General features: G+C 38.2%; 1 protein-coding gene and 1 pseudogene across 9 annotated transcripts in view; both read left to right on the top strand.

Annotated features, from left to right (window-relative positions):
- DIS3L2 (DIS3 like 3'-5' exoribonuclease 2) overlaps positions 1 to 14,086 on the top strand; it is a 376,911-nt gene that overhangs the window by 17,586 nt on the left and 345,239 nt on the right. The gene's annotated exons all lie outside the window — the stretch shown is intronic.
- LOC116757201 lies at positions 1,670 to 1,803 on the top strand (annotated as a pseudogene).

The following is a 14,086-nucleotide window of genomic DNA, read 5'->3' as shown; positions in this document are numbered from 1 at the left end:
TTCACACCATCGTAAAGTTGAAAAATCCTAAGTTGAACCATCGTAAGTTGGTTCCAGATACAACCATCTGCGTTGTATTTGGACACTACTGGAGTCATATTGTAATGCTTTATCACTTGATTGTATTGGATTTTCTAGGTAGACAGTAATTTCATTTATAATTGATCATTTTGTCTCTTTTCTAATACTTATATTACCTTTTTTGTTATATAGCAACAACTAGCTTCTTTAGAACAATATTGAATGAATGGTAAATAATATAACTGTTACAGCTGGCAGCCTTTTCCTGTTCTGGGAGTGCCTCTAGTGCTTTGTCATTATCCATAAGTTATTTTCTGTGGCTATCTTTTAACTTTTTTCCTTTTTAAACTTTACTTGGTAGAATCACATGCAGTTGTAAGAAATAATACAGAGAGATCCTGTGTACACTTCATCTGGTTTCCTCTTGGAGAGCTATAGTATAATATCACAACTAGGAAATTGGTATCAATACAATTTACCCGTCTTATTCCGATTTTACCAGTTTTACTTGTACTCTTTGTATGTGTGTGTATTTCATTCTGTTACATCTGTAGATGGACCACCACAGTCAAGATACAGAATATTTCCTTCACAAGGACCTCTCGTGCTACACTTTCATGGCCGTAGCCATCTCCCTCACTCTCTGCCTCCCTAACCGCTGGCAACCTCTAAACTCTTTCTGTCTAATTTGTCATTTCAGGAATGCTTTATATATGGAACGAAGTATGTAGTACATACCTTTGAGACTGACTTTTTTCACTCAACATAGTTCCCGTGTGATTTCTCCAGGTTGTTGCATGTATCAATAGTTTGTTCCTTTTTACTGCTGAGTAGTACCATGGCATGGAAGTACCATAGCTTGGTTAACCATTCATCTGTTGGAGGACACCTGGGTTGTTTTTGGCTATTACGAATAAAGTTGCTATAGACATTCATGTGGAAGTTTTTGTGTGAATGTAGGTTTTCATTTCTCTGGGATAAATGCCCAAGGGTGCATATACCCTTTGCTTAGATTCACCTGTTGCTAACATTTTGTCCCATTTCTTTTATTTTTTGTGATCACTCACCCTCCCTCCCTCTCATCCTCTACACACACACAAATATAAAATAACGGTTTTCTTGAGCTTCTTGAGAGTAAATTGCATACGTGATTACCCCTAAATTCTTCAGTGAGTATTTGTCAAGAATAAGGATATTTTTACACACCTAAAGAAAAGTTATCAACTTAGTTAATTTGACATTTATACAACTTTGATCATATCTGCCATCTATTACAAGTTGTCAGTTGATCCAGTAATGTCTTTTAGCATCTTTCCCCCTCTAGGACAGGATCTGGTGTCGGATCCCACAGGGTATTTAGTTGTCATGTTTCTTTTATCTCCTTTAATCTAGAACAGCTCTTTAGCCTTTTTTGTCTATATGACATTGGTATTTTTTGAAGAAGACAGTTTTGTTTTGTTTTTAACAGGATGTTCCTCATTTAGTTTGTCTGATGTTTCCTTATGATTAGATTAAAGTTATGTATATTATTCTTGGCCTGAATACTACATAAGAGGTGTTGTTTCCTTGAGAAATATATCTTATCACGTTAGAAAAATTTCTTTTTAGTCCTAGTTTACTAAGAAGCCTTAATTACGAATAGGAGTTGGGTGCACATCGTTAGGGCTTAGAGTTGAGGCCACTGGCTGGTCGGTGAACTCACAGGTGTAGGTTGTGTGCTGCATGAGTGGCAAGGGTGTCTGGCCCAGTGAGTGGAGTTTGATAGTAATCCTTGCTGCAAGTAGAAAGAAAATGAAACAGGTGTTGGACTTGATCCATGCCTTTTGGCTTCTAGCCTGATGACAGTTTGGTTCCATTGTGTTAATTTACTATATAGTGAATATGTTAACAGATTTCATAATGTTAGAGGAAACATTGTCTACCATGCATTCATGGAATATAATTTTTAAAATTTAATGTTGGATACATTTTTTATTTTTTGTCTAATTTTGGGTTTTGCATTTATGTTCGCAACAAAAATTCTTCTGTAATTCTGTGTGTGAAAGAGTGCGTGTGTGTTTATGTGTTCTGTCTTTGTCAGATTTGGTATCAGTGTTATTATTTAGCCTTAGCATGAATCGCAAAGTTTTTTAAAAAAACCCCTCCCCTCCCCCCAGCAGTTTAAATAACATTGAATTTACCTGTCTCTAAAACGATCTGAGCCCCGTGCATTTTGGGGAGAGCTTGTGGATCTTTGGCAGCATTTTCCAGTTTCTTTTCTGGTTAAAGGCCTGTATAGGTTTTTACCTCTTAATAGGTTTTGTCTTTGCCCTGCTTTCCATTATTCTTAGGATAAAGATTCAGGCTCTGCATTTGTGGTCCTGTATTCTTTTTGCTGCCTAAGTGTTGTCACCATTCATCCATTTATTCAGTTACTCAAGCTAGAAACCTCTGACTCTTATTAGAATTTCCCCTCTACTTATGCCCTCTACTAATTCTGTTCTTAATTTACATTTTGAATCTGCTTCCTTTTTTTCCATCCCTACCACTGCCTGGACCCTTCCAGCTGTCTTAACAGGTTTCTCAGTCTCCAGTGTCTCCTTCTAAGTCAGCCCGTGAACTACAGCTGCAGTGGTGACACTAAATTGTAAATCTGATCATGTTAGCCCCCTGTTCAGAACTTTTTGGTGGTCCCAGGGTAAAGCCTTACCCAGAGCTTCTGATTTGGGTACAAGGGTCTGCTTGCCTATCCTTGTTTTCTAGCTTTGGTCCACTCCCCAGCAGTCCAGCTGCAAGTCATTCCCCAGAATTTCTTTGCCCATATTTTTCACCGTTTGTTCTCCAGAGTGTGCCCTCTGACCTCTTCTCCGCCTGGTGCATTCCTCTTTACCCTTGAGCATTTCTCACAGCCTTTTTCTGTGAAGCCCTCCCGGAGGGGACTTCTTCACCAACAATTTATCAACTCCTCTCCGTGCAGCTACCTGACCTTTGCTCTTTTGTGACTGTAGTTATATTCTATTGAAACTATTTTTTGCATATCTCTTTTTCTACTATATATTCTGTGATCTCTTTAAGGGCAGAGACTGTGTATTAATTTTTGCATGTAGTGTTAGCACGCTGCTTGGCACTGTAGATTCTCAGATGCTTGTTGAATGAGTACAAGGTGTATTTAGAGGATTATGAGAAAACTGGTTGAGGCAGAAAGTTCTTAGAGGACTGTGCAAGATGGTGAGCCAGTATGGACCAACAGATTATGAAGCAACTTGAATGTTTGGCTAAGGAGTTTGGACTTTTTCTTTAGTTACAAGAGGGGTAGAGGAAGGAGGCAAGAGGAGGGAAGGTCATTTATTATTGTTGTGCTAAAGAGACTGGTTAAAGTTCCATTATGGTATTAAAATTATTTTTAGTTTTTTAAATCTTTTTGTCTGGGTACTGGTTTATCAAATAAATAAAGATTGCTGCCAAGGTAAATAAATGACCTTACATTAATAATAGCGAATGCTTATCGAGTGCTTACTATCTGCCAGGTACTGCTTTGAGAACTCTGCATGTATTACCTCATGTAGTACTAAAGACAGCTCTACATGGTAGGTTTTAGTATTGCCTCTTTTAGATGGTGAAACTGAGGCACAGAGATGTTAAATAACTTGCCCAAAGCCACAACTTTTAAGTGGTAGAACAGAATTCAAACCTGGGCATTTTGGCTTCAGAAGCCTCTTAACCACTAAGCTCTGCTGTCTTCCATTAACCTTTTAGCCTATTGTAGTAGCACTTGGCCCTCCAGAAAACTGGCATTTTAACCTTAAATTAAGAACCGGGGAAACCATTTTCTATATTAACTGACATAAGCACATATTATTTGACTTGTTTTACCGTAGATGATCTATTTAGTAATAGCTTCAAGTGTTTCGTCTGTTGCTTCAAGTGGGAACTAAAATTGAGCCTATTCTGCATCTGATTAGCATTGAAGGTACTTTTTGAAAGTATTAAATATTTGAAATGAACTTTTAAACATCAAACAGCTGGTTGTCTTAGCAAATTAGAAGTGAGAGTTTAGAGGAAACACTGTTAAGTTTTCTGGCCCTTGTCCTCAGGCCAGGTAAGAATTGTTCCAGCATATTCTTCAGTGCTTGGTCTAGTCTTTGTTAATTGTTTCAAAAAAAGAGCTCCACTATCCCTGAAGGAAGGCAATTTTCTGATCTCTGATATGTCTGGGAGTTTTTCTTTGTAATTCGTTGCAGAGATTAAAATGTACTTTTTTCTTTTCAAGTTTCTTTTAAGGTCACTACCATGTGAAATAACACAGAATACATGTGTGTAGGTTTGCCAAGATTACAGTTGCTGTGGGAATCATAACTTTGGATTTCCTCACATCTGGATTATGAAACGTGCACAAAGGCCCTGTATGAATATAGGTTTTATATTTTATGTGCATCTGGAAGTAGCAAGGTCTTAGTGATGTAGCTTCCTATAAATGACAAGGTGAACTCTTACAGCCTGCAATTTTAAAGTAATCCCAAGGTTCTTAACGTTTCTGTGGAGCTGATGTCCCATGCTTTCCTCCTCCACTTGGAAGGCTTGCGTCAACACTGGGAAACTGGAGCTCTGGAGTGGAAGTGGAGGCCCAGCTTATTTCCCTGGGACCAGTAGACTTTAGGTTTGTTTTGTCTCCCGAGAAGTAAGGATTCCAGGGCTGCTGTTTTGAGTTCTCTTTTTGAAGCAGCAAGGAAAGAAGTGCCACAGGTCTGTCTTAGTTGCATTTCAATATTTTTGGATTTATTTTGGTTATTTGTTTTTCTTGGATTGTCCTATTTCTCTACTAACTACCTGAAGTTATTAATTATTAAATCCATGGTGATGCCCTTATGGGTAGTAGAGGTTTTTATCTGGGAAATACAGAATTTTGAAAAGGCTGCAAACCCTAGAGTCATCATCTTTCAAGCTCACTCATGTTGAATGGTGTGAACATGGAACATAATTTCACTATAGAAAGGAGGACCAGCATCAGTTTGTCTTTGTAGGGCCTCTGTCAGGTCTCCCTGTACAGGGTGCTTAGCTGACAGACCAGATCCCAAATCCGCAGATTGGCTTAGGGGGTCATTCAAGTTTCCTCATCTTTCTATCTGTGGTCTGAATTTAGTCTTAGTCATTTTGCTGTTTAGAATTTTGTGTCTGGCATTCCTCCAGGTGCCTTGAATAATGCTAGAATTCTTCTCTGTGACTTTGAGGGAACAGTACAACTGCTTGTGACTTTGTATGTCTTCCTCTGGAGTGTCCTGCAAGATGCCATGGGGACCTTGTGTTGTAGGCAGGAACATGGTCCTTAACGAGGCCCTATCTTGCTTGGGGCTGAGTCTGTAGGTAGTAAATTCCAGATGTTTGTAGCTTGCAGCCCTGAGAGTAGGCATTGGTGTAGCAACACCTTCCCAAGAAAAAAGTAAGCTTTAAGTGACATTAAAAAAAAAAAAAAACCTAACAGAAGCCAGGTTGATATTAATCTTTAGTTTAAAGTAGAAAAAAAAATAGTTTTCATGGAAACTGACATTTGAAATAACTTAGGGAAAACTGCTTTCAACTCTTGTATATTTTAGTCATTTTGTCCAGTTGATTATAGATTGTGAAAGTCACATATTTTTCCAAATTGCCATGGTAAAATTGGCCATGTGGATAAGCTTTGCAACTTTTTTCCTTTGTCTTACTAATTTTGAGATTAGTGTATGTGGATAGATGAAGGCTTTGATTACCATTCAAATTATGCATAAAGCTGGTGGATGAGTTATTTTTCAGCTCTATTATTAAATAGTTGCTTCTGTATCACAGCATGAAATTTGCACGAAATCTGTATGATAACCTTGCTCCATAAAATTTATGCTTTATGTAAGTAAAGGCCTTAAGTGATAACAGTAGTTTTCACTGAGTAAAATATTTTACCACTTATGACTTGTAATTTAAGAGTTTTTAAAAGGGAAATTAAAAGCCTTCTCACATGCTTCAGTATAGTTTAGTACGTGTATGTGTATTTGTGGAAGGTGAAGTGCTGTGTGTGTGTATAGGAGTAGGTGAAATAACATTGGGTATTAATTGGTAATTATTGAATTTCAGTGATGAGCATACATTCATTACATCATTCTTTCTACTTTGTGATTGTTTTTAAATTTCCAAAATAAAAAGATAAAAAAAGTCTACCCAAAAGTAATGAGGAAAAGTGATAAGGTCTTAGACTTTTATTTGATAGCACGGACTAGGAGTTAATGAAAGGCATGTCGCAATTTCCAGCACCTTCTGAGCAGCTTTTTCAGTGCTGCTGAAATACTGCCCTGAATTTCTTCAGGAGAGAGAATATTCTTTTATCCTATTATTGCCCAGGTTTACTGATGGCAGAGATATTCCAGTGTGACCACTCACGTTATGAAAATAAAACCTTTTGTTTATGAGACACTTTCTTTTGCTATTTAGAACTGAGCATGAATTCTGATACCAATTGGGTGCCTTCTTGTGCTTCTCTAGATTCTGATTTCTGTTTTAAAAAAATGAAGTTTTTATTTAGTCCCTATTCTTTTAGATTCCAAAAGTTTCTCTGTCTGTTCCTTCCCCCACAGGATGAGGAAAGATTTCTTCTTATTTCTAAAGGTATTTGTGTTTGACCCGAACCTTTTGCTACTTTGTCTAGAATTTGTCTCCAAGGTCTGTATGTTTATCCCCAAAAGAGAAGATAGAATACATTTCAGGGGTTTGAAAGTGCCAATTGGTATGAAAGTCTTTAAAGCATAAGAAGTAATCTTATTTGTTCCAGTTTAGAAATTCTGTAAATGACTTTAATCATAATAATAAAATATGGAAGAGAAACATGATTGAATTTATAATATAATTCTGTACAAAGTAAACATGAGAAATGAAGCTATTTGCTGAAAAATGAGGCAGCTTCCACCTCATAACATTTTGGGGCCATATTTGATAGCAGAGCTTATATTTGAGAAGACCCTGGATGATCTTTTTCAATTTTGGTTTTGTATGCTGCTGCCTTAAAGCAAATCTTACATTTATTGTTGTGTTATTTGTGATCAGAACTCTGGTACTTCAATGACATTAAGATGATTCTGTCTTTATTAGGCAGGGAGATGATACTTAGATCCACCCTAGCAGTATCCTTAATGTACTTCCTGCCTTTCCTGATGTACTCCTGTGTGTTATCAAGATGTGAAAATATTAAACTCCAGAATTCAGATAAATCTTACAGTAGACATCAAGATTCTAGAGTATTAAATGAATTTAAAAAGAATGTCATAAGCAGGGGAAAGAAAGTTCAGTTGTCTTCAAGGACTTTCTTAAATTCTGGAATATGGGGAAATGTTTTAGTATTTTGAAGATTATTATCATTACCTTTTAAAATTTCAGTTGAGAAACACTACATAGGCTTTTCATTCGTTTTCATCAGTGTCAAAGTTTATTGCCAAACTCTTTTTAATTCCCACTGTGACATTAGCCATCGTAAATTATCATCCTGTCATCAAGAACATTCATTCAGGGTCTGCTTTGTAAGGCACTGTGTAGAAATAGGCATAAGACATAGTTCCTGCTCGTCAATAATTTATGATTGTTGAGGAGTGACAGGGCATCTTTTTCTTGAGGTATAGTTCATATACAGTATTCTGTAAGGTTCAGTTGTACAACATAGTGATTCACAGTTTTTTTAAAAGTTTTTCTTCATTTATATTTATAGTAAAATATTGGCTAAGGGCATCCCTTTTTTTTTTTTTTTTTTTCGCGGTACGCGGGCCTCTCACTGTTGTGGCCTCTCGCGTTGCGGAGCACAGGCTCCGGACGCGCAGGCTCAGCGGCCATGGCTCACGGGCCCAGCCGCTCCGCGGCATGTGGGATCTTCCCGGACTGGGGCACGAACCCGTGTCCCCAGCATCGGCAGGCAGACTCTCAACCACTGCGCCACCAGGGAAGCCCAGGGCATCTCTTTTAATTACTTCATTCAGTGAACATTTCCTGGGTGCCCTCTATGTGCCAGCCCTACTAGGCACTGGGATACAGTGGTAAACCAGACAGACAAGGCCCCACGCTCTTGGTGCTTACATTCTAGGATCTTAAATACTTAGCATGCTGAAGGATGTAATTGTTCAGTACTTTACAAGGGAGGTATTACTTTGTTCTGGTATGGTTGGGAAAGGCTGATTGAGAGGGTAGGGCATGAGCTGGACAGCTGGACAGGAAGTAAATTTCCCTTTCCCAGTGTGTATTACGTGGAACCTGCTTTAAAGGATTTTGTGGCCAAATAAACGTGGAAAACATAGCACACCCTGGGATTGCAGAGAAGTGATCCCAAGAGCTAGAGAAATTAGGTGAGGTTTGTAGAGGAGAGAGGAAGTGGAATTTGCGCTGTTCTTCAGTGGGTACAATTTTAAGAGTGAGGTTGGAGTGGAAGGTGAGTGAATGTGTGAACTTGAGAAACATGGGACATGCTGGGGGAGTACTAGTCAAAATGTACCTATCCCTGTCCCGCCTCCTCTCCTCACTGGAGCTGTCATTTATCTTGGCCCTACCTTTTCAACTCTTCTTTCCTTTCAGTATTTTAACACATTTAAGTTTCCTCTTTAATGAAAATAATAGCAATAGCAAATGGAAACTCTGTCTTTTAATTTCACCTCTCCCTTCTTACAGCCAAACCTCACAGAAGAGTCATCTGAACTCATTAGTTCCACGTCCTCCCTGCCCATTAGTGTCTCACCTTATTTCTCTTTGGTGGTTATTCCTGTTGCTTCACTAAAACAGCTCTCACCAAGCTCCCTGTGCCATCCATACTGCCAAGTCAAATGAACACTTAATTCTTTATTTCACCTCTCTTAGCAGCATACGACTTTATTGCCCACCACCTTCTTGAAACCTTGATTTCCTTGACATCACACTCTCCCAAGTTTTCTGTATCCTTCTGAGGAGACCATTCCTTTCTGTCTTTGCAGTTTTGGTTTTCTTCTCCCTGGCTGTTGAACTCTGAGGCTCCTCAAGTCTCAATCCTAGGCTACTTCTCTTTTTATTCCATACTGTCTCCCGAGGTCAATCTCCTCTGTGTTTACGACTCCAATTACTCTTTGTTCTCTGGTGACTCCCAAATTTGACCTCAGCTCAGACATTGTCAGAGCACTAGAACATGACAGAGAGACTGTCACATATTTGAGAGTATAGAGTGAAAATAATGGGTCTGATTGATTGTGGCAGAAGGGTAAAGGTGATAACATTTCAGTGAGTTTCATTATTTCAGTTTCTTAAATTCAGAATTTCATTTTTCTTTTGGAAATGATCATTTCACAAACTTTATTGACCTATTATTTAGCAGGCACTTTGCTAGGCTTTGGCATTGCAGAAGGGAATAAAATATTTCATAATCTAAGTCTTTCTCTCTCTTTTTTTTTTTCTTTTTGGCCGCGCCGTGCGGCATGCAGGATCTCAGTTCCCTGACCAGGGTCCTAACCACTGGACCACCAGGGAAGTCCCTTTTTTTGTTTTTTGTGCTGTTTCTTAATTACATTTTCTAGTATAATGGTTTTTAAACTTAGACTAAAACTATATAAACCTATATTCTACTAAGAGTTATAATGCTTTACAAGTTAGAGAAGCATTTGGGAGCTAGAGTTTAAGATGATATGGCATCAGCCTTGTTATAATACATAAGATGGCCCCTTTTCTTTATCAGTAACCCTTGATTGATGCCAGCAGTCCCAGAATTAGCCTTGAGGGTCTAAAACTTAAATTTAACTCCCTAGAGATTTTCACAAAGATCCTAAAATGATAGGTTTTAGGTAGATGGTGTCCAGCTAATGTCTTTCATTAAAATGAAATAACTATATATAAGTCCCTCCCACCTGTCCACTTTACTACTTAAGGATAAAACGGAGAACTCAGATTCTAATTACTCTTTTTGGTCTTCTGAGAAGAGCTCTAATATTCAACATGTCGAGTAAAAATTTCTTAAATTACCATTCAGCTATGTCAATGGCCAGGTCCTAGAAATGAAAAAGGAGTAACAGTTTATTCAATTTTTTCTTTATGGATGACGCTTTTGGTGTCATAGAGTCTAAGAGTTAATTTGGAGTTAATGTTTTTACAAGATGTGAGGTTTAGGTCAAGGTTTATTTTTTTGCCTACTGATGTCCAGTTACTCCAGTCATTTGTTGAAAAGGCTGTCTTTCCTCCCTTGACTTGCTTTTGCACCTCTGTCATAAATCAGTTGGGCATATTTGAATGGGTCTGTTTCTGGGTTCTCTATGTTGTTACATTGGTCTATGTGTCCCTTATCACATAGTCTTGATTTCTGTAGCTTTAGAGCTTAAAATTGGGCAGTGTATTCCTCCACTTTATTCTTTCTTTCCTCATTATTTTGGTTATTCTAGTTCTTTTGCATTTCCGTATAAATTTTAAGATAAGCTTGTCTATATCTATGAAAAATCATGGGATTCTGATAGGAATTGTGTTGAATTTAAAAATCAGTTTGGGTAGAATTGACATCTGTACTGTGTCATAATCTGTTAGTGTTGATATCTTACTACTTCAGGAGAAATGTAGGAAGTTTACCACCATTTAGGCGTCTTTATCCTCCCTGCTTTCTAACTAGTTGTCTTAAATATCTCCTTTACATACATTGAGAACCACATCAGACAATATACTTTTGGTTTTAACCATCTAACATAGTTTTAAAAACTCAAGAGGAAAAAGTCTCTTTCATTTACCTATAAAGTTACCCACCAACATTAGTTTACTTTTTACTTCTGGGCTTCCCTGGTGGCACAGTGGTTAAGAATCCGCCTGCCAATGCAGGGGACACGGGTTCGAGCCCTGGCCCGGGCAGATCCCACATGCCGCGGAGCAGCTAAGTCTGTGCGCCACAACTACTGAAGCCTGCGCGCCGTGCTCCGCAATAAGAGAAGCCACTGCAATGAGAAGCCCGTGCACCGCAACGAAGACCCAACGCAGCCAAAAAAATAAAATAAATTTATTAAAAAAAATTATGTACTTGTCATTTTTATGACCCCAAATTACTTTGCAGCACATTTTGCTATTTTTTTCTGATTTCCAGTTATGATGGCTCTCTTCCTCATGTGTTTTGTAAGCATTTATCAGGCTTTTGGCTGTGGGAATATTCTGAGGAGGATTTGTTTGGTTCAGCCAGCAGCCTGGGACACTACAGCTTAAGGTCACTCTAAGTTAGTGTCTGTGCTTGGGGTTACTGCGACTGCACTGCGTGAGTGCAGGCCCGTCCTTGTGAATCTCCTGGGGGAGCTCTCCTCTGCCCCCAGTTGGAGCCCAGGTCAAAACATACATTTCTTGATTGTTTTCCTTTATCAGTAGGTGTATTTTTTCCAGCCTACCTTTTCACTGAGTTGTTGAAGACCTCAGGGGTCTTGATTTTTTGCAGTGGGGCTAATCTCTACTTGTCTACATTTCTATATGGTGAAGGCTTTATCTCTAATTCCCCCTGCAGCTTTAAACTACAAGCCTGTTGGTACTGAAACCAGGATGTGCTTCCAGGGTCTCTGTAGCCTCAGCTTCTACGTATTCTGGTTTCTAGCTCTCACTTGATTTTTAGCTCCTGGGGATTTTCTTTTCTCTTTGAGAGCTCAACAGTGCTCTCAAGTTGGTAATATTTTGTTCAGCAGTTGTAGTAATTTGATATCACAAGGTTTTTCAGAATATTAACTCCACTCTGTTACCGGAAATCAGAGTTTCTGACACATCATTCTATAGATCATAGATTGTTAGGTTAGGGACTCATTCCTGGTTCTTTCAGAACTAGTTGCCTGGGACAAAAGTTGCGTGCCATCTCACAGGGGGCTGTGGATGTGACCCTTGTCCTTAAAAGGAAGGAGTACGGGCATCTTTAGCACTACTGTCATGTCTGCCAAGGAAGTAGAGAGTCTCAAGAGGAGGCGGAGTGTTCAACTCTGTGTCAAGTGCTATAGCAAGGTCAAGTGAGATCAACACTGAAAAGTGACAGTGGGATTTCACAATCAGAGCTCTTTGCCAGAGCATTCTCCAAGGAACGAAGGGGGAAGAAGCCTATTGTGTTTTTTAATCTCTGGGAGGATGGTCCTTAGTCCAGGCAATTCCTGTTTTTCTCAGACAGAATGACTTGTTGTTTATCAGTATGGGGCTGTTTATTTTATATTCTCTCATTTTAATTTTCTCTGGGTTCCAGCCCTGCCTTAGGTAGATTGGTTCTGTTTGTCATAGAAACTGGACACAGCCGTAGAGTGTAGGGCCTATCTAGTGTGTACCTGTCCTGGAAGCTTTCCTTTATATCTCTTCAAATGAGGTAATCAGGAGACAAAATGAAGAGGTGAGAGCTGAACTGGGGTATTAAAGTAAGAGGAAGAAATGAGGTATTGCCATTTTTTGCATGAAGTTTCTGTTATGTGGAATTTCTAAAATTATTATGAAAAATTTCAAACATATAAAAACTAGAAAGAGTAGTTCATCAACCTTCATTTACCAAATTCAAGAGTTTTTGCACATTTGCCGCATTCATCCATTTTTTATTTCTCTTTGCTGAAATATTCTAAAGAAATCCCTGACATCATTTATTGTACATATACATACGAATACATATGCAGTATGGAGATTGCCATGCAGAGTCACAATGCCATTACCACACCGGATACAAAATTGACAATTCTTTGGTATCCTCTACTATATTGAGAGTATTAATGAGGTCCCTTTTTAAAAGTTCTCTGAACATTCTGAGATTGTTTCTGCTTTGTTGTCTTTGCACTTGTCATTCTCTCTGCCAAGAAGGCCATACCCTGAGACCTTCACACGGACTTTTTGTCATTCAGATTTTAGCTCTGAATTATCTCTTCAATAGAGGCTTTCCTAATCACCAAAGCTAAAGTAGTGTACTCTTTCCCCATCCCACTTGTCACTATCTCATCTGTCTGTTTCACTGCCTTATTGTCTGTTTACTTGTTTATTGTCATCTCTGCCCCCTAGATTGTAAGTACCATGAGAGGAGAGACCTTGTCGGTCATGTTGTGTTTATTGCTCTGTGCCCAGGGCCTGAAGAGGTCCTAGGATATAGTAATGAAGTACATGTTTAGAAACAAGTCAGCTATTAAGGAGATTAATACAAAAAGATTCCAAAATTTTCTTAGTATTTTATAACCATTATCTCTTCCTACAGCTGATTCTCATTCCAGAGCTTTTCTTCTCTCAAGAGCTTTAACCAACAGCTGTGTTTGCAAAAAGTGCTGGGTTGTTGTCCCTTTCAGGACATTTAATCTTTCAAATCCTCAAAATATTTTGTAAAATATAAGTGAGTAAAATCACTTCTGACCTGTTGAGAGGCAGTGTTTTTATTGACATAACTCTCATTTGAGATCACTTTATTTGAGCTTGCAACTAATAAATCTCTTGACCCATATGAAACTGGATGGAATGATCTTGTAGACCACATAACCTATAACTGATTATTTGAACTTCTTTTATTCAGTATATCATTTGTATGATGTTAGGGAGTGTTTTTTAATTGATATATTGTTAGCTGTTGGCAATGTTCTTTAGCATGAGAAACATATAACTCAATAAACAGATATGATTTTATAATTAAAAACTTGGATTCTTTTTGAAAATGTGTAGTTTCACACCAACAGAAAGATGCAAGAATAGTACAGAAAATTACTCTATACTCTTTGCCAGATTCCCCAGGATCAACGTTTTACCACATTAACAGCCCTTCTCTCTTGCCCTCCTTTTTTTGAGCTGTTTCAGAGTAAGTTGCAGACACTCAAAATGAAGCCATTCTCTTTTTTAGCCATTGTGCAAGGATCAAAATCAGGAAATTAACATTGACATAATGGCGTTAGCGAATCTGTAGATCTTATTCACACGTCTTCAAGTTTCCCAATCATGCTGTTTATATGAAAAGAAAATCCTGGATCACAAGTTGCATAGAATTGTCATGTGTCTTTAGTTTCCTTTAACCTGGAAATTTTTCCTTTTATAATTTAACATATTTGAAGATTATAGGCCAGTTATTTTGTAGTAGGTCCCTCAGTTTGGGTTTAATTGATGTTTCACAAGTGACATGTTT

This window comes from Phocoena sinus, chromosome 7 (assembly GCF_008692025.1).
Source record: "Phocoena sinus isolate mPhoSin1 chromosome 7, mPhoSin1.pri, whole genome shotgun sequence".
Lineage (NCBI taxonomy): Eukaryota > Metazoa > Chordata > Mammalia > Artiodactyla > Phocoenidae > Phocoena > Phocoena sinus.
This window is presented reverse-complemented; position numbering and strand designations above follow the sequence as displayed.